Source organism: Alexandromys fortis, unplaced genomic scaffold (assembly GCF_014885135.2).
Source record: "Alexandromys fortis isolate MF-2015 unplaced genomic scaffold, M_Fortis_MF-2015_v1.1 scaffold_138, whole genome shotgun sequence".
Classification (NCBI taxonomy): Eukaryota; Metazoa; Chordata; class Mammalia; order Rodentia; family Cricetidae; genus Alexandromys; species Alexandromys fortis.
Window position 1 is genome coordinate 2769371 of NW_026068034.1, and position 25502 is coordinate 2794872.

Consider the following 25502-nt stretch of genomic DNA (forward strand, 5'->3'; position numbering starts at 1 on the left):
CTCTCTCTCTCTCTCTCTCTCTCTCTCTCTCTCTCTCTCTCTCTCTCTCTCCCTCTCTCTCTCGTGCTCTCTTTACTTATTGATACTTATTCTCCATCTTATCTCTGACTTTGCTATCTCATCTCTCCCTCTCTCTCTTTCTCCATTTCTGGGGTAGAACCAATTACTTTCTATTCATTCCCTGAAGTGCTACTAACTCAAGGTTACTGCAAGAAAGAGCTGTACCCCAGATAATAGAAAATGAATTCTATACAACGTGGTGAGGCTGCATGTCAGAAAGCGTTCCTGGAAGTTATTAGTCAATCTAATTGACCAAGGGATTTCCCACTGACTCTGTTCTTTCTTAAGCTTCTGATTTTCCAAGTTGTTTGGGCTACAGGAAGCTGCAGAGTCTTCTTATTGATTTTTTCCCTTTTCCCTGGCTTCCTTTCTGGCTCTGCCTAGATCTGAGGGATAGTTCCCAGATACCTACTAATTTATAGCATGGAGCGATTTAAGCCTTGTTTTATATTATTTCTTTTCAAGAGTAATTCAAGAACATAACCCAGTATAACAAACCAACCAACAAACAAACAAAAAACCCACACCAGATCTGTTTTATTTCCCATAACGAATTCTTCAATCCCTGAGTTTCATTTCTAAGACGCAAGCCTGGAATTTCAAATCAGTGAGCATCCTCATCAAAACCCACCAAAACCATCCTCATCAAAAGGGTGATCAAGTTAAACAAACTCTTCACAATGGTGTGGTGGGACTCAGGGTGTATATGTTACTTTCCTTGAGGTGCAACAAAATACCCAAACAAAGCAACTTGAGGAGGCTGGGCTTATTGTGGCTCACAGTTTGAGGATGCATCCACCGTGGCAGGGAGTCATGGGGGCAGGTACTTGAAGGGACTGGTCACATTGTGTCCAATCAAAAAACAGAGAGAGGATGCTGCAGCTCAGCTTGCCTTCTTTGGACTTAGTCTGAGACTCCAGCTTGTAAAATGATACCACCTACGTTTAGGGTGGTATCACCTCCATTAAGCTAATCAGACTCATTTCCATGGTGATTCTAAATCCTGCTGAGCTGGTAATCAAGATCAACCATCACACAGTACAAGACAAACTGTTGCCTCTAACCATTCCAAAAGAGCAAGAGGGAGTACTCCAAGCAAGAACAAGACTTGTACAAATGATGCTTGCTGAAACGGTGAGAGGCCTCCAGTCAGTCTAAAGCAAAGTGGCATCTGGGAGCTGGGGGTGGGGTGAAAACTCTCTGCTCTCCCACCTTTACCTTGTCTTCATTTCCTGAGCTAGAAGACAGACAGCAAAGGAGACCTTCAGAATATCTCAGATTTCAGCTTCCCCTATCCCTCAGGAGAGACAAATCGGGGTTCTGGGAGGATCACTTGGCTCAGAAACACTGGAGAAAATAGTTTACTTTGTAGATTCCTCTGAGAAGTTCCCAACTGTGAGAAATGTCATTCTCAATGAGAATGACAGATGGGTTTCTGGGAACGTGACTTGACACACAGTTGGACTAGTTTGTAGAGAATTGATTCTCTGTTTTCTTAAGTAAATCTGTTTCTTCTATTTTCAATAAATCTCTCAGAGGTGTGTTTACAAATTTTCACTTTTAAAAGAAAATGTCCAGAGCTGTGGCTATGGTAGAGATGGCAGAAACGTGCCTAACATGCATGCAGCTTTAGGTTCAATCCCAGCACTACAAGAGAAAAAAACGAGAAGAAAAAATTTAGATTATTTGTCATTGTTTTGTCTTAATCAATGTGCTCTCCCTCCTTCTCTCCCTCTCTTCCTCCCTCCCTCCCTCCCTCTCTCTCTCTCTCTCTCTCTCTCTCTCTCTCTCTCTCTCTCTCTCTCTCTTTCTCTCTCTGAGACAGAAATCCATATGTTCAAAGTTTCTCAGTTGTTCTTGCAGTCCTTTGTGCTGTTTTTAAAACATCTAGGCTACAGTATGGTTTGCATTACATTTGGTTATCATATACTAGTTTCCTTTAATCTAAACTAATAGTTTTGCCTTTTATGACACCCTTTCATTTGAAGAGTATGCGCCATTTGTTTCATATAATGTCCTTCCAACGAATTCGTTCAATTGCTTCCTTATAGTTCAGTTCAGATCATACATTCTCAGAAGGTGTTTTAGTTTGTCTTCTGTCGCTGTAACTAAACACTGACCAAAAAGAACTGGAGGGGGAGGAAAGGGTTTATCTGTCTTACACTTCCATGTCATATCCCATCATTGACGGAAGGATCTCACCAGGATCCTGAAGGCAGGCACTGGAGAGAAGCCGTGAAGGAACATTGCTTATTGCCTTACTCTCTATAGCTCTCCTAGCCTGCTTTCTTATATAACTCAGGCTCACTTAACCAGGAATGGAATCACTCACAGTAGGCTGGACCCTTCAATGTCAACAATTAATCAATAAAATGCCCCACAGAGCAATATGATGCAGGCAGTTCCTCAACTGACTTTTCTTCTTTGGAGGTAACTCTTTTGTGTCAAACTGACAAAAACCAACCACCATGCAGTCATGTGACTTAAGAAGGACTCTGATATTTAATAGACCTCACTTGCATTTGTGAGCGACTGCCAACAGCTCAAATTGTGGCCAGCTCTCATGCTTTTAAAATTTATACTACAAAGGCCATCATTAAATTTTCAGCACTAGCAGATGCATATCCAAGATATTCCATATGCTGTCTCATTAAGTTTCATAACAATATAGTAGTTACTGTTATTGCAGCTTCAAAAATGAGGAGACTGGAGCTAAGATAATTTTACAACCAACCAACAGCAGAGACAAGGGTGAACTCCCAAATCCACAGCAGAGTCAAGCAAACCAAAAGTCCAACCTTGAGGCAGGGCTAGAAGGAGAAAGAAGCTGCAGAGGTCAGGCAGGGCTCCTTTGCTGATCACCAGTGCACTTGGAATATGATGAGGTGGGGCAGGCAAACTCACTAAGAATAGTCCAGGAGGATGGGTGCCATCCAGGTGCTTCATGGGAGTATCTCACAAAACACTCCCCAATTATGAGCTAGGGCTAGCTTTGCTTTGATTTTAGAAGATCAATGGGCCAACCATTAGAAGGATGGGTGAGCCAATAGAATAACCAATGGAATCAACAGCCACATAAAAGAAATCAGACATTTGATTATGGAATAGAGATCATAATGATTAACATGGGGTAGATATGTTCAGGAATGATATCAGACAGAACATGGAATGAAGGGAGAATTGACCAAGAACACCATGGCCTTAAGCTTTCTGCATCCATGCTTGGTTTGGAACCAGAGGTGTAGATAATTGGAGCTGGGAGGACTGCAGGTGTTAGATAACTAAAGCTGCAACCTTTGCAGTTTGCAACAGACCTGTGGGCACCTCGGCTCTCCAGCAGGGCACAGATGGCCACACTGAATTCTGGGCCTGGTTTTTAGGATGGAAACGGACAATTAAGACTATAACCTCTGGGCTGAGCCTCAGTAGTCACCAGAAGAAGAATTGCTCTGACTTTATGGATTCCTTCCAACCTCCAGTAATTATGAGGTTGCATGGTCTAGTCTATAAACATTTGTATTGAATATAATTTTATTATGTCATATGATTCTCCCTGCCACAGTTCATCGGCAAGTAAGAAGGAAAGTGGTACTGCTCCTGTGTGTCTTGCATTCCAGTGAAAATGGAAAATAATGACTATGCGCAAAGCTCAAGTTTTGTTATAAAGACAGTAATAGGAATAGAAATGAGAACTTGTGTATGCTGGGGGGACCTTCAAGTTGTGTGCGGGGTGTGTGTGTGTGTGTGTGTGTGTGTGTGTGTGTGTGTGTACAAGCGCCATCATGCCATGTGGAGATCAGAGGACAACTGGTGTGAGTCCATTCTCTCCTTCTACCACATAGGGCTCAGGAATCTAGCTCAAATCATCAGGCATGATGGAGGCACATGCCTCTACCTGCTAAGCATCTTGGTTGCTTGGAACTTTCATTTTAAATGAGATAGTCACCATAATTCACTTAACTTTGAAGATTACTCTGGTAGTTTGAATGTAATTGGCCCCCATAACCTCAAAGGAAGTGGCACTATTAGGAGGTGTCATTTTGTCATAGTGGGTATGGCCATATGTCACTGTGGGGTGGCCTTTGAGGTTTTCTATGTTCAGGAAACTGCCCAGTGTATCAATTGACTTCCTGTTACCTGCACAGTGTAAGATTCTCAGCCTGCTTCCCTTAGCCAAGAGCATAACTATATGTTTTCTTTCTTGGGTTCACCTTCTTGTTTAGCTTCTTTAGGTTCACCAGGTATACACTCCGTGACCTTTATTTGTGGCTAGAAACCAATTATGTGTGAGCACATCCCATGTTCATCTTTTTGGGTCTGGGTTACCTCGCTCAGGATAGTGTCTTCTATTTCCATCCATTTGCATGCAAAATTCGAGAAGTCATTATTTTTTACCGCAGCATAGTACTCTAATGTGTATATATTCCACACTTTCTTCATCCATTCTTCCATTGAAGGGCATCTAGGTTGTTTCCAGGTTCTGGCTATTACAAACAATGCTGCTATGAACATAGTTGAGGCGAACAATGAGGACTGATGAGAAGCCAAGGTCAATGGCAAGGGGTTCTGACCCTACTTCATGTTCTGGCTTGGTGGGAGCCTAGCCAGTTTGGATGTTCACCTTCCTAGACATGGACGGAGGGGGGAGGACCTTGGACTTTCCACAGGGCAGGGAACCATGACTGCTCTTTGGATTGGAGAGGGAGGGGGAGAGAAGTGGGGGGAGGGGGAGAAGAGCAGGGGGAGGGGGAGAAGAGTGGGGGGAGGGGGAGGGAAATGGGAGGCTGGGAGGAGGCGGAAACTTTTTTTTCCTATTCTCAATAAAAAAAAAATATGAAAAAAAAAAGATTCTCAGCCTGCCTGCTCGCCATGATGATCCCATCACGATAATGGACTGAACCTGGGTCCTCTGCAAGAGCAGCAAATGCTCTTAACCACTAAGCTATCTTTCTTGCCTTTTGACCAATGTCCTTAATGGAGACTAGTCCTCTGGCTTTCTCAGGTAAGAGTTTATAGGAAGGGAGTTTATAGGAAGCCACTGCAAAGGTCCTAAGACAAGAAAGTTCTATAAAGTGACTAGGATCATAGAGGGGAGTGTAGGGAAGTGATGTACTGGAAACTTCTGTGTTAGTGCAGCAAGTGTTGGAGTAGTAAGGCCTTTCTTGGTGGCTTGGGACTGGGGGCTCCACTACACACATGGATCCACACCATTATACCCAGAGTGGGCTGTAAAGTTAGGGTAGGTTTATTGTAAGAGAGACTTCAGTGCCACTCTGGAGCTCTTCTCCTCAGCTGTGAGCCAACACAGCAAGGAGGCCCAGGACAGATATTGCCTCTTGAGCTGGAACTTGCTAATTTGTAGGACTATGAGCCAAAGACATTTCTGCTCATTGTGAGTTACAGTACCAGGCATTTTGTGACTGCAGCAGAATACTGGCTAAGTCACACATAAACTCTCACTATAGAAATGCCCGTTGTGTTAGTTACCTTCTTCTCCGCAGACCCTGTACGACGTTAAACATTGTCACACATCTAATTTCTCACTATCATCAGTAGAACTCTCACTGAAGTGAATGAAAATCTATTTGTGTTCTTGTGTTTCACAAACAACAGCTGAAAAACACGAACAGACTTCACTCTGCTTCCCAGACACCTGCTGTGGGTTCCTTACTTCCCTGAACCAGGCTTTGTAGCTTAACATTTATTACCTTGCAATTCTGGAGGTCTGAAGTTTTAGATGGTAGGACTGGGCTCTTCCTGGAGGCTCTAAGGTAAGCCTGTGTCTGTTATCTGATGCCTCGTGGATCCTTTGACTCTTGGCTTTTTTTTTTTTTACACCAACATGTGTAAAGTTTCGCCTTTTCTCCCTCTTTCTTTCCATGCTTCAGCCACCACTTTGTTACCTGTGTCTGGTGTCCCTGTCTCCCTTTTAGGTGGATGGTGCTCATGATGGTCAGTATTGATTGACAACATGAACCATCTTAGAGCCACCCAGGAGGAGAGTCTCAGTGAGAGATTATCTACATAGGAAACAGCTTAGAGTTACCGAGAAAAAAGCATCTCAGTGAGGGATTATCTACATTAGATTGGGCTGTGGGCATGTCTATGAAAAATTGTCTCAACTAAGGTAAGTGATTTGGTAAGAGCCAGCTCACTGTGGGCAGCCCTACTCCCTAGGCAGAGGGTCCTGAGCTGTGTAAGAGTAGATAAACAAGCTGCATGCAAACCACAAATACATAGGCATGTTGATTTTTCCCTCTTCTTGGCTGTGGGTGTGATGTGGCTAGTCGTTTGGAGTTCCTACCCTGACTTCCCTACGGTGATGAACTCTAACCTGGCACCGAGAGCCAAATCAGCCCTTTCTTCCCTCAGCTGCTTTTTGTCATGGTGTTTTGTCATGGCAACAGAAATGAGACTAAGACAATGGTGAGACATTGGGCCCAGTTAGATCATCTCGGATTCGACTCAAAATGTTGGCTTAATGATGTCTATAAATCCTTCTTTGTTGGTAAGGATACATTTCATTGGTTCTGTGGATTAGACTGTGAATGCCTATGGGGGACCATTATTCAGCCAGCCAGCCTAGGAAGTGAAGGAAGAAAATAAGAAAGTAGAAGCCAAGGGTAGGGGGAGAACAGAAGGAGACAGCGGCTGAATCGGGGACCAGAGGATCACCCAGACAGTACAAACAAGTGTAAGAAGCTGCCCGAGGCTTCTGAGCCAGAGGACGCTGTTCACAGCAGCTAGCACACAGGAAAGACGTCCATCTACAACCACTAAGACTTTAGAAGACTAGCCAAATGCCACAGAAAGACTCCAGAATAGAACTAGTTTAGATCCCAAGAACTCAAGAGTCATAGGCAGGACAACCATGAGTTCAACCTGGGCTACACAGTGAATTCCAGCCCAGTGTGGACTGCAAGACCCTGTCTGGTGGGGGCAGAAAGGGAGAGTGGAAGGGAGCTGGGCGGGGGTGAGGGGCTGGAGAATTAGTCGGCTAGAAATGCTGTAGCAAATATCATAGACAAGTTAGCCTAAGCAGGAGGAAGTCATAGCTCTCCAGAGACTAGATGTCCAAAATCAAGCTGTAGAAGACTTTCTTTCTCCTGAGATCTCTCTCCTACGCTCCCAGCAGCCTTCTTGCTGTGTCCTTGCATAGCTTATTGTCTGTCTCTTCCCCTTCTTATAAGGAATCAGTCTTATTGAGTTAGGGCCATATTATTATCTCATTCTGTCCTGATAACTTCTGGGAGGCCCTGCCCCTAATACAGTCGCATTGTTGATTAGTGATCCAGTCTATGAGTTAGTGTGTGTGGGTGGGTAGTGCAGTTTTGTCCTTAACTCCTGGTTATCAGGATGCTCACTGGAAAGGACAATCTCCCAGGATTGCACCAAATATTCACAGCATATTATCAATAAGAGTTTGACACATTGGAGACCCCAGGTTGTACAGATATTATAGGAAAGGGGAAAGTGTTCCATTTCCACTCAGTCTGCAAGCTCTCTCCCAGCCTGACTGTAAGCATTTCCTTAGGTGACAGCCTAAGGCAACAAAAGGGGACAGAAGCCCTGTATGGGCCAGGATGTGCATTTTGTCTTTCTGGCGTTGGCTTTGTGTACTAGGCTTTAATTTGGACTTAGATCATTCACAACTTCACAGATGGTAGACCACGCTATATTCAATGTCTCCTTTCTCTGGGACGAGACTGACTTCATTTTATGACTATGACTTATGCTTATATAAGCTTATTTATGTTTAATGTTTGAAAATTCCATATATGTTTAAGTATTAAGAGATCTCCTTTGCAAATGCTAAAGGAGGATCCACAGAGACAGATAAGCATTGAGGAGCACAGTAGGAAACATTAGCCCTAGGATAACATTGTAAAGTTTGCCATAGCTGTGGAAATAGGGTGGAAAGATGGTTCAATGGTTAAGAGCAGTGGCTGCTCTCCTAGGGTATCTAGATTCAATCCTCAGCACCCACAAACTGTCTGTAACTCTAGTCCCGAGGGATCTGACACCCTCTTCTAAACTCTAAGGGCACCAGAAACAAAAGCACATGCAGACAAACCATCCATACACATAAAATAGATAAGGGAAAATGGTATTTTAAAGCTGGGAGGAAAGAATCAAGAAGGGATGTGGGGCTAAATAGCAGATACCACTGCAATGGGGTCTTGCATGAGAAGAAAGAGACTAGACTCAACACCAGCTCCAGCAAGGACAAATAGGAGTTTATAACTAAGGAGAAGGAGGGGTCAGTGAGATAAGTTAGTAAGAGGAAATATTGAGGACAGGGAATGCTACTCAAACTATGAAGCTATGTAGGATGATAAGATTCCAAAAGTGGTGATAGGGGTGGGTTGGTTAGGAGCATATGCGCCAAACTGATTTAGCACAGGTCTTTCTAAAAATGGATTCTACAAGGACAGAAGGGAAGTTCTAGGTTATAGCTGATAAGACAAGAATGTGAATAAATTTACAACGAAAAGAGGATAGGTAGATAGATAGATAGATAGATAGATAGATAGATAGATAGATAGATAGATAGATGATAAATAGATACACAGATGATAAAATAGAAGACACATAGACGATAGGCCTGACAGGTTCTAGCTGACTGATCATCAGTAGATAAGCCGATTGATTGATGCTTCCATTTTTTTTTAACTTACCAGCTATTAGGTGCTTCATTTTAAATATCCCCCAAACCTTATTTGTTCAAAATTTGTACCCAATGTAGCAGGTGAGCCTTGGGGAAGTAACTGATTTATGAGGTCCCTGCCTCCATCAGGTGGATTAATCCACCTATGAATGTATAGCTCACAGATATTTGAGGGAAGGGCTCTGTTTTCAAAGCCCTCTGTGTTTTGGCTCCTCCCCAACAGTGAGCACCTCTGTTTTAGCATGTGTTCCCTGCCACCATGTCCTTCCTGACCACAGACCTGGAAGCACTGGGGTCAAAAAGACCATGGACTGAACCCATGGAGACCATGAGCCAAGTAAACCATTTCTCCACCAAGTTGCTTGTCTCAGGTTATTTTTCCATAGCCATGGAAGTTGACTGCTACTCGTGGTTTTGCTTACTCATGACCAACCACAGCTTATTATTACATTTATATATTATGTATTTATAAATGGTAAATTCTAGACATAAACAGTCCATAAACATAAATTAAATTAGGGTGCATTGTGGGAGAATGGTGGCATCTCATTCCATCCTTGGGATATGAATCTGACTGTGTTCAGTGATGGAGGTGGGTCTTGTATCTTATCTGTTGCTTTCATTGGTTAATAATAAAGAAACTGCCTCGGCCCTCATAGGACAGAAAATTAGGTAGGCAGAGTAGACAGAAGAGAATGCTGGGAAAAAGAATCTTAGTAGAGGAGTCGCCATGATTCTCCCGCTCCAGACAGACGCAGGTTAAGATCCTCCCTGGTAAGCCAGCTCGTGGGCTACACAGAATATTAGAAATGGGTTAGAACAATATGTAAGAGCTAGCTAATAAGAGGCTGGAACTAGCCGGGCCAGGCAGTGTTTGAAAGAATACAGTTTCCGTGTAATTATTTCGGGCATAAGCTAGCCATGCGGGCGGCCAGGTGCTGGGGATGCAGCCCTGCCACTCCTAATGCAACAGTTCAGTGTATCCAGGCTGTTTATTCTCCCAACTAATAACTATCTTGGGTTTCAGATTGACTTATCTTGGAACTATAGGCCCATGTTCAGTTAGGCTTCATTTTACTTACTAATGACCCCAGACCTAAAGTAGTGGTGCTGGCAGTTTGGATATACTTAAAAGAACCCTTTATCTAAGTGGGAAAAAAAAACAGAATTTCTTGACTTAATACAGAAAATAATATATATTGAAGTTGCTAAGCCATAAAATAAAAATGAACCTTCTATTCATAAAATTACGAAGCATAAAAAAGTCAAGCTGCCTATGGTGTCATACCTCAGGCTTCAATAGGTTCAGCTGCAGTTGCAGGATCAATGCTTACTTAGGATGGAAAACACTTAAATATGTAGGTAGAAGACATGAACAGGAAATGTCTTCCTGACAACAATGCATCAAGTAGGAAAGCAAGAGCCTCAAGGAAGACTCAGCAACTGATGCCCTGAACCAATTGGCATGGGTCACTACAAAGTAGTTGATGGGCCCATAGAGCAAGGAACAAGTAAACAGAGTTTGATGCTCTCTTCTGTGTCTCGGAACCTGCAGGCCTTGAAGGTGTCCGCCAGGGATAATGAGTTGATGGTGTATGTAAAACTGGAAGAGAAATCCCCATACCTCCCTGATGTAGGACAGTCATCATGTGAATTAGAAAATTAAAATTGCCACATTGCTACCTTTCTGCTGATAAATACAGTGGGATGATATTATGTTTTCAGGAATCTAATTTAGCATAGGGGAAAGAATGTGATCGGAAAGTTTAGCTTTGGTATAGTTCAGATGCAGCTACCAACTAGTAGCTAACACAGTCACACTCTTTACAGATCTTTGAGGGTGATTTAAGCCAAGGGGGCAGCCTGTGCCAAGGACCTAGAAGGTGCCTGGTGAGGTTGAGGAGCAAAAAGAAGATCTAACTATCTAAAACACTGGGTGGAGAGGGGAAAAAAGGTAATTTTCATGTGTGCATATATGTGTGTGCACATGCAAACTGCAGAGAGGTGTGTGTGGAGGCCAAAAGTCAACATCAGGCTTTATTCCTCAGGACATGACCAACTTTATATGCTTGGATGTTGTTGTTATTGTTCTTTTTGAAATGTATATTATTTTAATTGTGTGTATGCATTTTGTATCTCTCTGTGTGTATGTATACTATGGATGTGTAGGTGTCTGAGAAGGGCAGAAGAAGGCATTGGATCCCTGGACCTGAACTTAAGATGATTACATACTACCCATTGTGGGTACCAGCTCCTCTACAAGAGCAGTACTCACTCTTAACCTCACATTCCTCTCTCCAGGCCTTTACTAGCCTTGTCTTTTTAAAATTATTTATTCATTTTTATTTTATGCACGTGCTTTGCCTGCATGTATGTGCCCTATGTGTGTGCAGTGCTCATAAAGGCCAGAAGAGGGCATCAGATTCTCTGGAGCTGAACCACAGGTAGCTGTGAACTCTCCTGTGGGTGCTGGAAACCAAACCTAGGTTTTTTGCAAGAGCAGCAAGTGCTCTTAACCACTGAGCCATCCTCTATATTTTTATATGATTTCCAAATGACCCGGATGGAAATGACTAGTAAGTTATATTTGGGCTGTATAAAAGAGATAACATAGTTGTAGAAAGGGGTCTAGAGAACCCAGCAGTTTTGGAGACTACTGGACTATCACCTCTAGTGAAGACCAGGAATAATTTTCTTCCCCAGTATGTGGTTTTCCTAGCACACTTGATTTTGAGACAATACCACACTGTGTAAACCAGGATGGTTTTGAACTCACAGAGATCTACCTGTCTCTGCCTCCAGAGTGCTGGGATCAGAGGAATGTACAACTACATCTGGCTTATATTTTTGGTTATTAAAGCAAGGGTACTGATGTTTGCATTCTGTTTTCCATGGCTAAGCAGCAGCAGAGGTACATTTAAATGCAAGCCGGCCAAATGGACAATATTTCTGTTGGTACCTTTTAAACTGTTATTCTGCTGATACCTTTAAAAGGCAAAATTATTCCTATTGGTATCTGCAAAATTAAAGGAAAACCAAATAATCAAAGAAAGAAAAACCCCACAGGGTAGATAGTAAAGAGATTTGGAATTTATTGAGAAAATTTGCCCTGGCTACCAGAAAGTTTCAGCTGCATCTTCAGGGAGGGTTTTTAACCCCAGAAAACTGTCTGTACCTTGAAGACATAGAAGGCTTGCTGATTAAGTTAGCATATGACATAAGGCTGCGGAGAAGCATGTCTACATAAGAGACAAAACCAGGGTGCTAAGCTATTGCATTTGTACCTAATGAGCTTACTATAGTAATGATTCACACAAGGACTTCCGTATAATCCCCAAAGAAGAGCTGATGAAACCCAAATGTGGAGGGTTAGGAGGGGCAGACACAGCCGGGCAAGGGGCTTGGAGCTTTTAGATTGCAGAGATCGATACTAGCCCACAGGCTAACACGACTGCAAAGGAGATTAATGCAAGCCTGGGTGGTATTGGTGATCTATTACCCAGGAGAAATATTAGTCAGACCACATTTGATCTCTTCGGAGTCACAAATCAAGAATATTGACGAACAGAGGGTGTTCGGCTAAGAGAAAGACTGAAAAACATATTTAAGATTTAGAAGATCAGAGTGATGTTTAATTTATTCAACAAAAATTTGTTGTGTGGTTGGTTTATTATCAGGGGTTGTCATAGCTACTGGTGATACAGTCCGAGACAAATGCTCCATGCTGGGAAGAGGAGACTCCAGAAGGAGCAGTAGCTGGCCAGTGTTACTTAGAAGAGCTGAGAGGCATGCACTGATAGCCCCCAAGGGAGAAGGTAGAAAGATTAGAAGCTCGGAGTAGCCAGCTGTTCTAGATTTAAGTACTGAAACAAACCCAAGTAAAAGTCTCAACAGTCAGTTGTCTATGAGGGCAAGCTGTCTGGACATTAGCAGGTGCTCCTTGGCTAGAATTGTAAATATATAGAAATTCACGTTCTGTTTTTATGTCCTTTCCTACTGAGGCGCAAACAGGGGTTTATGCTCTGCACTTATACCACACCATACCACTGCCTCCGGTCCTCAGCTCCTCCCTTCTGTAACAGGCTCTCATGTAGTCCAGGCTGACTGCAAGAGTGTTACCCTGAACTTGTGATCTTCTTGCCTCTCCTTCCCAAGTGCTGAGGTTAGAGAGGTGTGCCACCTCACCCAGTTTATGTGGTACTGTGGATCAAACCCAGGGCTTCATATGTGCTAGGCAAACTCTATCAGCTGAGATACATGCCAAGCCTTTCTTCAATTCTTTTAAAGGTATTTACACACAACGAAGCATTAGAAAATTAGAAGTCAAATAAGGAAGAAAATTAAGTCAAATAAGAGATCACCCATAATTTTCTTAAATATGCATCACTAATATCACTAATACCATTTTCATATCAGTTATTGAAATCTTGCTGCTCTTGCAAAAGACCTGAGTTCAGTTTCCAGTGCCCATATTGTGTGGCTCACAACTGCCAGTAACTCCAACTCCAAAAGATCGTATGCTCTCTTGTGGCCTCTGTGGGCGACTGTACTCACATGCATGCTCACATGCATGTGCACGCGCACACACACACATGCACAAATGCACATAATAAAATACACATACACAGTAATAAAAATAAATATTAAAAGCAAAGTCTTGCAGTCATATAACTTCATTTCCCATTTTACTTAGCATAATAGATGCTTCCACATCACTTAAGAATATTTGCAATATCATTTGCTGGTGGAACATTGTTAGTATACACGTCATGAATGTTTAACCTCTCCTGTTGGGGGATGTCCCTGATGTTTGTTGCACATCTCTTTGGTCGTAAACGACTCTGCAAAGAATGGCACTATGCTGGATTCCCTATCACTTGACTCGGGATAGAATTTTCTAAGTTTAGGCACTGTGCTGATGCTGTGGGGCAATGGTCTGTACCCTGTCAATTATATTTTAAATAAACTCTAATTGGCCAGTAGCCCAGCAGGAAGTATAGGTGGGGTGCAGGAAGTAGAGGCGGGGCAATGAGAACCAGGGGAAGAAGGAAGTCTCAGTCTGGAGTTGTGACAAAGCCAGAGAGGAAGCAAGATGTGTCTGCCTAGCTGAAAAAGGCACCAAGCCATGTGGCTAACTCAGATAAGAATTATGGGCTAATGTAAGTTATAAGAATTAGTTAATAAGAAGCCTGAGCTACTGGGTCAATCAGTTTATGATTAATGTAGCCCTCTGTGTGATTCTTTGGGACTGAATGGCTGCAGGACCAGGCAGGACAGAAAACCTTAGTCAACACGATGAATGGAGGGAAATTTTACAATTTGAGATGCTTATTAAAAATCAACTTCAGGAAGGGTCAAACCCACTTGAATCCAACCGCACTGAGCTAACAATATAATCCTCAGTCACTTTAATTTCATGGACAAAAACTAGTGTTGCCTTTTTATCTATTTCCTTAGCTGAGGAGTTGGGGTGACAGGGTTTCAGGTACTTCTCAATCCCCTGCTGGTGCTGTTTCCCAGTGACTATTTTAAGGATTTTTTTTAAAATTATTAATTTGAACATTTCTCTTCTACGCAGTAAGAATGGGCCTTTTCCAGCCCTCTTGTCCCTTTGTGGGAGTGTCTTTTCCACATTGCCTCTGCTCTTTGGTTTGTTGATTTTTTTTTCCATTTATCAGGAACAGTGCTGACAAACTTAATGTTACAAAATACAATTCTCTTCATGCTATGAAACAACATAAAAATAAAATGTGTAGGCTTGTGGAGAGATGGCTCAATAAAATGTGGAGAGATGACTCAGCAGTGAAAAGCACTGGTCACTCTGCTAGAGAACTGGGGTTCAATTCCCAGCACCCACATAGCAGCTAGCAGCCCATCTGTAACTTCAGTTCCAGGGCCCCTTATGCCCTTTGCTAGCCTCCATGAGCACTGCACACAAGTGGTACACAGGCATTTGTGCAGGTAAAAAAGATCTGGATGGAGGTGGGTGGTCCTTGACTTCCCACAGGGCAGGGAACCCTGATTGCTCTTTGGGCTGACAAGGGTGAGGGACTTGATCAGGGGAGGGGGAGGGAAATGGGAGGCGGCGGTGGGGAGGAGGCAGAAATCTTTAATAAATAAATATATATAAATAAATAAAAGCATCCATACCCCCAAAATAAAATAATTATTAAAACGTAATATAAAAATTCATAAGATAATGAATACTTTTACCAGATATTTCCAACAAGATACTAAAATGTTTAACATCTGTTTCTCAACAAATCTACTAAAATATTAAAGCTTAATAAATAGAAGCAAATTGAATAAACACACAACAAACTCAAGAAATAGTTTTGCTAGCAATAAAATAAATTATAAGGCTTCTGGTGATTGACACATGAAAAAATACTAGCAAACAGTTTGTTAATATGCCACGGATGATAAAGAATTCTAAAACGCTTATATTCCTTGTCTTAGTAAACCCAGGCTGGGCATTGCACTGTACTCTTGGAGGTGCTGTGGCAAACAAATGCACAAGCATGTGTATTACACTCTGTGGGCAGACTCGGTGTCAACCCTAAGGAGGTGACTGAAGTCAGGTGTGTGCTCATCACAAAATGAACATGCTACTCTGAGCAATGGCATCGTTGTAGAAATAACAGGTATGGGAGCTAAGAACACGTTCAATACAGAGTTTCTAAGGCAACATCAACCACATTTCTAGAAATTAGATTGGAAAGCAAAAGATGAGGAAAGTAAGGAAACTGGGGACTTCATTGGAAACAGCCAACCTTGAATGACTTGGAAAGATTTCTAGATGATTCCAGATTTGGAAAAAAAAATCAGATCTCGGATAAAAGGCTGGACCTAAAGTGGCAGCCTCTTCCTTCACAATAGCATTGGAGGCTAAAAGACCAATGTGCCTTAAAAACAGAGGCCAGGATGCCCGCTGTTAGACAGTGCCATCTAGACATGGCAGGGATAGTGCTCACGACATTCCAACAGCGTGTTTACCTAAAGAGGTCTGCATAAGGACAGCACACGTTGGCATGCGGACATGATAGGAAAAATTTCCCAAGGCTTCACACTTGTATAAAGAGTTCAATGGCTGCTCAGAGGCAGGGAATCAGTTTTTTTTCCAGAAATCCCAGTGGTCAGCCCTGAGAGCATACATGTGAGCAACACGTCAATGAACTTGGTATGGTGTGTGTGTGTAACAATGATCATTTATGAACATGCTGGTCATGAATTTGAGAGGGGGACACAGAAGTTGTAAGGAGAGGTAGAGGTAGAAATTATGTAAACACAATACTTATGTGTGGAAGCCTCAAAAAATTAAAATAGAAATAAATTTTTAAAATTTGATCTGTAGAAAAATTATTTTTGAACCTGAAATTCTATGTTCAACCAAGCTGTTGATCAGGCAGAAGAATAGAATAAAGGGATTTCTTTATCTCCCTTCCTCCTTCTTCCTCCTAATAGAATCTCAAAGTATACAAAATATGCATTTATCATTGTTCAAATCTTTTCTGGAAACACAGGAAAATATTTTGTCCTCAGGCAAAGAGTAATTGTAAAAATGGGAAAATGTAGGCTTTAGGAAGGACGAACATTAATTAAGAATATTAATCCAGAGAGTGGCAAGGGAACCAGGGATGCGGAGGAGGACGGCTTGCAGGCAGAGAAGCTTGGCAGCACATTTGCCCAGAGCGTGGCAAGGGAAACTAGGGATGCGAGAGTGGCAAGGGGAACCAGAGATGCGGAGGAGAACGGCTTGCAGCAGAGAGCTTTCAGCACATTTGTCCATCTTGGTTTTGTTACTGTAACAAAATGACTGTTGTTAGATTTTAGAGGGCTAAGAACATGGTCCCAGCAAGTGACCAGTTATATCAAAGACCTTTTGAGCTACATGGCATCATGGGAGCTGGAATCAAGAGGGATGCAGAGAGAAAGAGACCAGAGAGAAAGGCAGGAAGCAAGAAAGAATGGGAGGGGTCAGTATTGACCAATATTTTAAAATTTTTATGCATGTACGTGTGTATATGTACATGTGTGTGTGCATGTGTGGGTATGTGTGTATGCACGCACATGTGTGTGGAGACCAGAGTAAAAGCTCAGGTGTCATCCTCAGGAATACTGCCTACCACGGTTGTAACAGGGGCTCTCACTGACCCTTAGCTCACTAACTAGGCAGCACTGGCTGACCAGAAAGTCCCAGGGATCCCTGTCTTGACCTCCTTCTTCTCTGCTGGAATTACAAACATGAACCGCTATGTCTAGCTTTTTAATGTGGATTCTGGGGATTGAACTCAAGTCTTCATGCTTAACTTCAATGCTTTAGCACTTAACTTCCGCGGGAAGACGTTTTATTCTTTTGTAATAACTCATTTTACTGGGAGTAATGAGTCCCACGAGAATTAGTTAATCCTTCTGAATCCCCAATGATCCTCCAATCGCTTCCCACTGAGTCTTTACAATGAGAGGGTTGGAATACAGGACCTCCATAACTCTAGGCAAGGACTTAGCCAGGTTCACCAGCTCAATGTGGGCACACCGAGGGTCCTGCTTCCAACACTTGCCCACTACTGGGACCAGACCACACCTCAGTTAGAGCGACATCTGACAGGAAACCTGTGCTGATAAAGTTGGGCAGAGCAAGGACTTTTGGGTGGATGTCTCCCCTGTGTAGCACACTTACCAACACCTAACACAAGGCCCAACGTCCACACTGGTTATATGACAAACGCAACAGGAGGGAGATGCTATGAGAAACGCTTCATGCGACTGATAAAGAACAAAGAGATTCAAAGCAAATGGAGCAGTTGTTTGAATTAGGCACCATGAACTCCAAGGAGATAAAAGACATGAAAAAGCAGGTAACAATCAGAGCCATTTATTTATATTTTATGGAACACTTCTCAGTAAAAGATATGTCACTTAAGTTCTAATTCTCTTACACACATTAGCTCATTCAATATTTACCATTTCCCTGTGATTGATATCTCCATTATATAGGAAGGAAAATAGAGAGAGGAGATTTGCAATCATACCAACCTAGGATTCAAACAGGCTGTTGAGTTCTGAACCACCCACTCTAGGAAAAGAAATTCAAGACAAGCTGCTGCTTGGCTCAGCACTAAACAATAACCACACAGTCAAAGTGATGAAACCAGGAAACGCCGGCTGACCTCAGAGTGTTGCACAAACATAAAGTTGAGAGGAAGGAGGATCAGAGTTCAAGTTGACATAAGAACAAATAAGAACTAATCTGGGGGGAGGGCTGGAGAGCTGGCTCCATGCTTAAGAGCACAGGCTGTTTTTCCAAAGGACCTGAGTTCAGTTCCTAGGGATCCACAAGGCAGTTTACACCAGTGTGTAGCTTCAGCTCTGGGTGATTTGATGCCCTCTTCTGGCCTCCTGCACACACATGATGCACAAACATGCATGCAGACAAAATACTCATACATACAAAATATAAATAAATCCTTTCTTTTAACAAAAAGAACTTAACCCGAAGTAACAGGAAATCAATAAATACCTAAACACAGTGCATGCTTATGTGTATGCATGGTGTTTGTTTACATATGCAGTTACATGCTTAACTTCCTTTTCTTGCACATGATATATATGTGTGTGTATGTACATGTACAGAGGTAAATGGAGAAAATGTACATATTCACAAATCATTAACATATGGAATTAAATAGCAGGAACAAAAAAAATGATAGCTTATAGCAAACATTTCGCAGCAGTTCATGTTCAGCTTACAGCTGTGTTAGTGAAGCTGGGGATGGCTCAGCAGTTAAGGCACTGCAGCCAAGCCCGCTGACCTGAGTTCAACCCCAAGGGCTCAATTCACTTGGTGGAGGGAGAGAATTGACACCCACCAGTTGTCCTCTTGCATCCACATATACAGTGGTATTCTCTCTCTCTCTCTCTCTCTCTCTCTCTCTCTCTCTCTCTCTCTCTTTTTCTCTCTCTCCTCTCTCTCCTCTTTCTCCATAAACAAACAAACAAATACAAAATATTTTAAACAAACCAGTTTATGTATCGCACACACCTTTTTATTGCTATATCTATCATAAATCTGTATCTATATACAACTGATGCTGAAAAAAATTCAAAAAAGATAGCTATAACATAAAGATAATTGTCTTACATTTCAATTGTTATATAAAGAATATGCAGACTAGTGCATGTTCGATTTAAAATCCTACGTGTTTGTGCTTATCACAGATAATAAGACAAAAACTGTGTCAGTCACAGTGATCAGCCCAGAAAGGAAGCTGACACAGAATTCCTTTCAGAAGACTAAGTTTATTGGGAGAAAGGCCCAGTCACAGTCTTGAGGTGGGAGGGAGAGCACTCGGCAGAAACGGTGACACACAGAGATCTAAACACGGCAGGAGCTTCCCTTCAGAGCAGTGGTTCTCAACCTGTGGGCCGTGACCCATTGGGGGTCTAATGATGTTGAAGGAGCGGCAGGGCTGCGTCCCCAGCACCCGGCCGCCCACATGGCTAGCTTATGCCCAGAAATAATTACACGGAAACTGTATTCTTTTAAACACTGCCTGGCTCATAATCTGTAGCCTCTTACTGGCTAGCTCTTACATATTAATCTAACCCATTTCTATTAATCTGTGTAGCCCACGAGGTGGCTTACCAGAGAAGCCACCTGTCTGGAATGGGAGAATCATGGCGACTCACTGACTCAGCTTCTTTCTCCCAGCATTCTCTTCTGTTTTCTCCGCCTACCTAAGGGTTGGCCTATCAAATGGGCCTAGGCAGTTTCTTTGTTAATAAGAAATCACTCCCACATCATAATGACCCTTTGGTGGAGTTGTATCAGAAAACACAGATATTTACGTTATGACTCACAACAGTAGCAAAGTTACAGTTATGACCTGGCAACAAAAATAATTTTATGGTTGGGGTCATCACAACATGCATATTAAAGTGTATTAAAGTGGCTCAACATGAGGAAGGTTGAGAACCACTGCTCTAGAACCTGTCCAGGAGCTTTACTGAGGTGAGAATAAGAGGGAGGGAGAGACAGCCAGCCAGCCAGTCAGAGAGACAGACAGACAGACAGACACCCTAGCCAAGGTGGCAGGGGCAGAGGAGCCTCTTCAGAGAACAGTCTCCATAGAACCTTCCCCCACACAAGGAAATACAAAGAACAAAGGAAATATCAGACTCATAAGTTCTCAGGTGGCTGGTGGGGAATTTCACAACACGTGATTTAGTTCAACATAGCATGTATGACGAAGCATGGAGTTGCCATGTGCTAGTTAGGACTATAAATTAAGGGGTACTGTTATGTCACAGCATGGAGATAGCCTCAGCCCTGTGTCCCTGAGAGGGCTCGGGGTGCATGTCCCAATTAAAGCTCTGGGATCTAGGCTACGGGTGCAGGCCCGTCTTCCAACAGTGTGCTTGTGTTAGAAAAGGCTTCACTTTCTGACCACGTCTGCGATATTCTTCCACTCGGTCCTTTCTTGTAGTCCGTCAGGAACACATGGCACATTTCATGTGGTATTTGTCCTGGTTGGGAGCAACATTTTCGTTAACAGATTCTTGCTGTGCAGCCCAGGCTTGCCTCAAACTCATAATCCTCCTGCCTCAGCTACTTAAGTGCTGAGATTACAAAACCTGGATGAGGAAAGACATTTAGATAGTAAGTTTGCCCCAGCTGCACGACTCTCTGCCCTCGAAACTCAACACGCTGTCAGGAAGCAGTCAGCAGTGGACTGTAGAAATGTAACTCAGGGCTGGCGCTGGTGACATAGGAATGTGACGGGAAGTGGAGAAGAGGGTAGTCACACCAGAGACAGCTGTCAGAGAACAGCCAGCATAAGAGAGAAAACCAGGGCTCACACTTCAGACGTGGGTCTCTGAGCGAGAGAGAAGGTGTTTTCTCAGGAGTCAGTTTTAAACTTTCCTACCATGCGCCACAATCGTTACCTAGGAGAGAAATAGACAGAAGGGGCTGTCCTCAGCGAGCGAATCTATCCTTTCCCACAGAAGGGCAGAGAACATTGGTATTGAGAAACCTGACAAATATTAAACAATTTCCCGTCATGTACCAACCACTGCCAAATATTTGGATTAAAATGTTTAAAGTAGCAAAGGAGCTATTCATGAAAATCCCTATTTGAAAAACACTCATTTAGACAAAAGGAACAGAATGTGTAAGAGCACAGTGTGACCAGTCTTTGGAAAGACCATGGAAGTTTAGTGCTGTGTAGACAAAAACCAGCGGGTGGGGCGAAAACATGAAGTCGCAGCAGGGACTCTGGTTTTTATTGTAAGATGTAGGAAGAGGGGTGCCCTGGCTAGATGAGGTTTCACCACTCCGTGTTGGCTGCTGTGCTAGGCAGAGTGTGTCGAGAGGCTCACCTGTGTCAAGATGACCAATGAAGCTAACATAGACAGATCAGTTCTCTCCTTCTACTGGGTGAGCCCCGAATCCTGGGCTCAGGTCATCAGGATTGGCAACAAGCCCCTTCCACCTGATGAGCCGTCTTACCTGCTCACGGTTTTGAAGGGTGCCTCTTATTTCTTTCCCTCTCACTGTTTCCTGGCAGCCATGAGGCAGGTGGCTTTCTTTCCTCTTCAGTCCTGATGTCCATCCTCAGCATAGGCTGACCAGCAATGAGCCAGGCAGCCATGAACTGAAACCTCTTAGACTCTGAACCAGCAGTTTGCCCCTATGACCTGCTGTTCTCAGGCATGTTGTCTCGGGGACAGAGAGCTGAATGCCATGATCAGTTGTAGACAGAGACTGCTCATTCATTTTCCGGCTGCTCAGACCCAAATAATCACACAAAAGCTATATAATTACAATACTGTTTGGCCAAAAGCTTAGGCGTCTTTCTAGCTAGCTCTTACATCTTAAGTTAACCCATTTCTATTAATCTGTGTATGGCCACGAGGCTGTGACTTACCCATGCCGGCAAGTCAGCAACATGGCGACTCTCTGACTCCGCCTACTCTCTCTATATATCTCTTCCAGTCTGGCTATATCTGGCTTGCTGTAAGCCGAAGCAGCTTCTTTCTTAACTAATGTAACAAATAAATAGCATACAGAGGGGACTCCCACATCAATCAGTATTTGTTAATTTTCTTTTATGCAGGTTGAAATTGCTTTTGTAAATTAACAGGTAGACCTTTAACATACGAAAGAGGGAAAGTTGACCATTCCTGCATTAGAGATTTGGAAACTGGAAACTCTGGCATGCCCAAACAGCAGGAGAAGCAAAGAACTTTCTGAAGGCCACGCTCTTCAAGTGTCCTGCAAGGCTGCCTGTGGTCAAGTCACCTGGAGATGTTTGAGCTCGATTCCCAGGTCTGACAATTGCGGCATGAGGCTGAAATGCCCCTTACAGGCGTTCCAGATGCTCTATCCTGCTGATCTTATTTAGTGAGACTGGAACACCTCAGAAATGGTGTCTGGTTAAGGGAAGCAGGTCACTAGGTTGGGCCATCAAAGTTTCACGAGACCCTTATTTCTGTGACATTCTCTATTTTCTGAGCCGAGTAGCCTCTACCACATGTTCCTACTGCCATGATCTGAGCTTCCCTGCCACACCTTCTCACCATGAGGGACTAAAGTCCCCTAAAACCATAAACCCAAACCAGTAATTCCTCTCTTAAGCTGTTTCTAGCAGGTCTTATGTCTACAGCAATGTTAAGTAACTAATATACTATGGTGCTGGTCATCAACTTGACAGAATTTAGAACTTCCTGGGGGAAAAGCCTCTGGGTATGTGGGTGAGGAAGTGTCTAGATTTGGTTCACTGAAGTGGGAAGACCCATGATAAGTGTGGGCAGCAGCATTCCATAGGCTGGGGGTCTGGGGAGAAAGAAGAAGGAAAAGCAAGAGTCAGATTCACTTTCCTGCTTCTTGCCTACAGCTTCAGTGTGACCAGCTGCCTGCAGCCACGGTGTGACCAGCTGCCCACAACCATGGTGTGACCAGCTGCCTGCAGCCACCGTGTGACCAGCTGCCCGCAACCATGGTGTGACCAGCTGCCTGTAGCCGCAGTGTGACCAGCTGCCTCAACTCCTGCCATCTTGATTTCCTCCCATGATGAACTGCTCTCTCATACCATGAACCAGATAAACCCACCCTTCCTTCCTTCTTCCTTCCTTCGTTCCTTCGCCCCTCCCTCCCTCCCTCCCTCCCTCCCTCCCTCCCTCCCTCCCTCCCTCCCTCCCTCCCTCCCTTCCTTACTTCCTTTTGACAGCAATTGTGTCACACAGGGAGAAAGGGAGTTAACACACCACCACCCTTCTACTTACTGATCTGATTCTCTAATGGGAAGGCAGGTTTCTACACCTTAATGAGCTCCCTGGGCTCTTCTCTGGCGTGGTGAATTATGGAAACCCCCTCCCAAGAGCCTTTCGTCCTGGTTTCTAAGCAGCCACCAAGGCTTCAGAATGAGACCAGGAAATCAGGGCAGAGGTTAACCTTATCTCACCCTTTGATCAGATAAAAGAGCTGGATAAATAGGATAAAAGCATGCGAGGGAGGAGGAACCACTCACAGGAAGATGAGAAAATCACATTTGCAATGAGGACATGTTCAAAGAGCTTGCTAAGACAGGAGGCAACCCGACTGCACAATGGTAAGGGCTCCTGAGAGGCAGGGCACAACCGATTTTGAATATACCTCAGGCTGGGGACCTGGCAAGCCACTGTCATTGGTTTCTTTAACACGCAATTTCTTTAATGCTTCTCTGCATAAAAAAATTCAAGCTAAAACATTACCTAGAATGCAAAGGGTTGTGTAGAATACTACACATATGTGTATGAGTTTTATGGAGTCCAACAGCCATTATATCTTCTATGAATCATACTACATAGACCATGGCAAGGGAGCTTGGCATGCCACCAATCAGTCTAGCAAAGTTGTAGAACCTAAGAGGGGAGGCTTTAAGGATGATTGACAGAACATATAACCCCAAACATATCCATGTTAACCCTCAAATGATGGTAGCAGATTGTTAGAATTTACTCTCTCGGAAAGACATTAACAACATCTACCCTCTCCTTCTAAAGTCCCAGTGGCAAATCAAAGTTCAATTTCACCAAAGTTCCCTCCAGGGAACCAATGAATTTATCAGGTTCACCTAAAGAGCATGCGAGTGTGTGTGACCTCAAAGCGGTTATACTGGAGAGCCTTCAGCCAGTATGAGCAACAGGTTCCCTTCACCACGTAGGCAGAGTCCCTTCGGTTTCCCCGAGACCCTGAGATCATGAGCAATTAGAGCAGAATTGCATCCAACTGACTAGAGGAAAGGGTAAATACTCAAGTGTGGCTTTTTGGACACTTGTCACCTCCTCCATTTGTGAGAGAATTACCATGCTCCACAGGCCCAGGTGTGGGGCACCCTGCCACGAGTCAACACAGCTGTCCCCGTGAAGATGGCAGCTGTTTTGCTGGGCAGACACTGCTGTACAACATGGCTTTCCGGAAGGCAGTCTGGAAATGTGCAGCAAATCAAGCTCTCAAATCCTGACTTAGTTTTATTCCTGGAGGTTTAAACCGCGGACAGTGTTGTGTGCACAAAGCATGAGGGAAGCATGTACCACGTGTCCACGAGTGTCTAGTACTGGCTTATTAATACTAGTTAAGTCAGTGTTTGTATCGGTCGGGGTTCTCTAGAGGAACAGAACTGATAGGATGACCGTGGACTGGAAAGGGAGAGTCAGTGGACTGGCTTCCAAGAGAGGGCTGGCTAGCTCAACAGCGACCGTCTGCTCCCTGAGAGCCTGGTGGCTAGACGCCTCAGCAGTTCCAGGAAGAGGCAAAGCTAGGGCTGGTGAGATGGCTCAGAGGGTAGGAGCACTTGTTACACAAGCCTGCTAACTTAAACCGAATACCTGGGGCCTACCTGAAAAACAATCCAGGGCTGGTGTGATGGCTCAGTGGGTAGAGTCAACAGCTACAAAACCTGATGACCTATACACACACACACACACACACACACACACACACACACACACACTTTAAAAGATTTTTTAAGGAAATGTAGAGTCAGACAAGCAGGATTACCTTTTTCTCAGATCTCTCTTGTTTCTGGGTCACCTGGAGGTGTGGCCCCCTCTAAGCAAGGGTCTTCTACCCTCAGATTATCCTTTCTGGGGAGACCCACGCAGATTCACACACAGTTGTGCATGTCTCTTAGTTGACTCCCAGTCCCAACAGTGACAATCAACCATCAGCTGACAATCAGCCATTGCTGTCGCTGTATGCTTATCAAAACAAATACGTTTCCCGATGAAAAGACAAAATATTCATGGAACTTCTTAACACAGACTAGCAACATCCAAGAGCCTGACATACTGGAAGATAGGTTTCCTTTTCCAATGAGATAGGAAACAGAACTCCCAGGCTGCAGAAGCTCATACCATCCAGGGCGTAGACAGAACCAGTAGGAATTGGTTGGAGATAGGACATTTTGCTTTCCTGCAGCACAGAGGGTGACCGAGTGGGGAAGGGGGTGAGAAAGGGGCAAGACAGGTGTTGTGATGGATTGGCACCACACGCCTTCCTCCATTCCCCAGAGTCAGGCAAACCTAAGTGGAAGCCAGACTCCACTGGGGTGCAGGAAGATGTGGAGACCCATGCAGATTTGACTGAGTTTGTCTGCAAGTGGATGGAGCAGATGGGAATAGCTAGAAAAGGAGTGGCTGAATGACAGTGCTTAACTCTGGGTGAGAAGGGATGGAACCAGGAGGCAGGTAGAGGTCTCAAAGGATCAACATCATTTCCCATCTCAAGTTA

At 43.7% G+C, this 25502-nt stretch overlaps 1 long non-coding RNA gene across 2 annotated transcripts in view; it reads right to left on the reverse strand.

Annotated features, from left to right (window-relative positions):
• The window catches only part of LOC126515372 (uncharacterized), a 32111-nt gene extending 10482 nt beyond the window's left edge, over positions 1-21629 (reverse strand). Inside the window, exons 1-2 of one of the 2 annotated variants that reach the window (XR_007595831.1) lie at positions 21240-21629; positions 1279-1707 (exon numbers count right to left, since the gene is read on the reverse strand). This is a non-coding gene — a long non-coding RNA (uncharacterized lncRNA). The remainder of the gene's footprint in view (positions 1-1278; positions 1708-21239) is intronic. The other variant, XR_007595830.1, reaches the window with a different exon arrangement.
• Positions 21630-25502: the final 3873 nt, after the last annotated feature.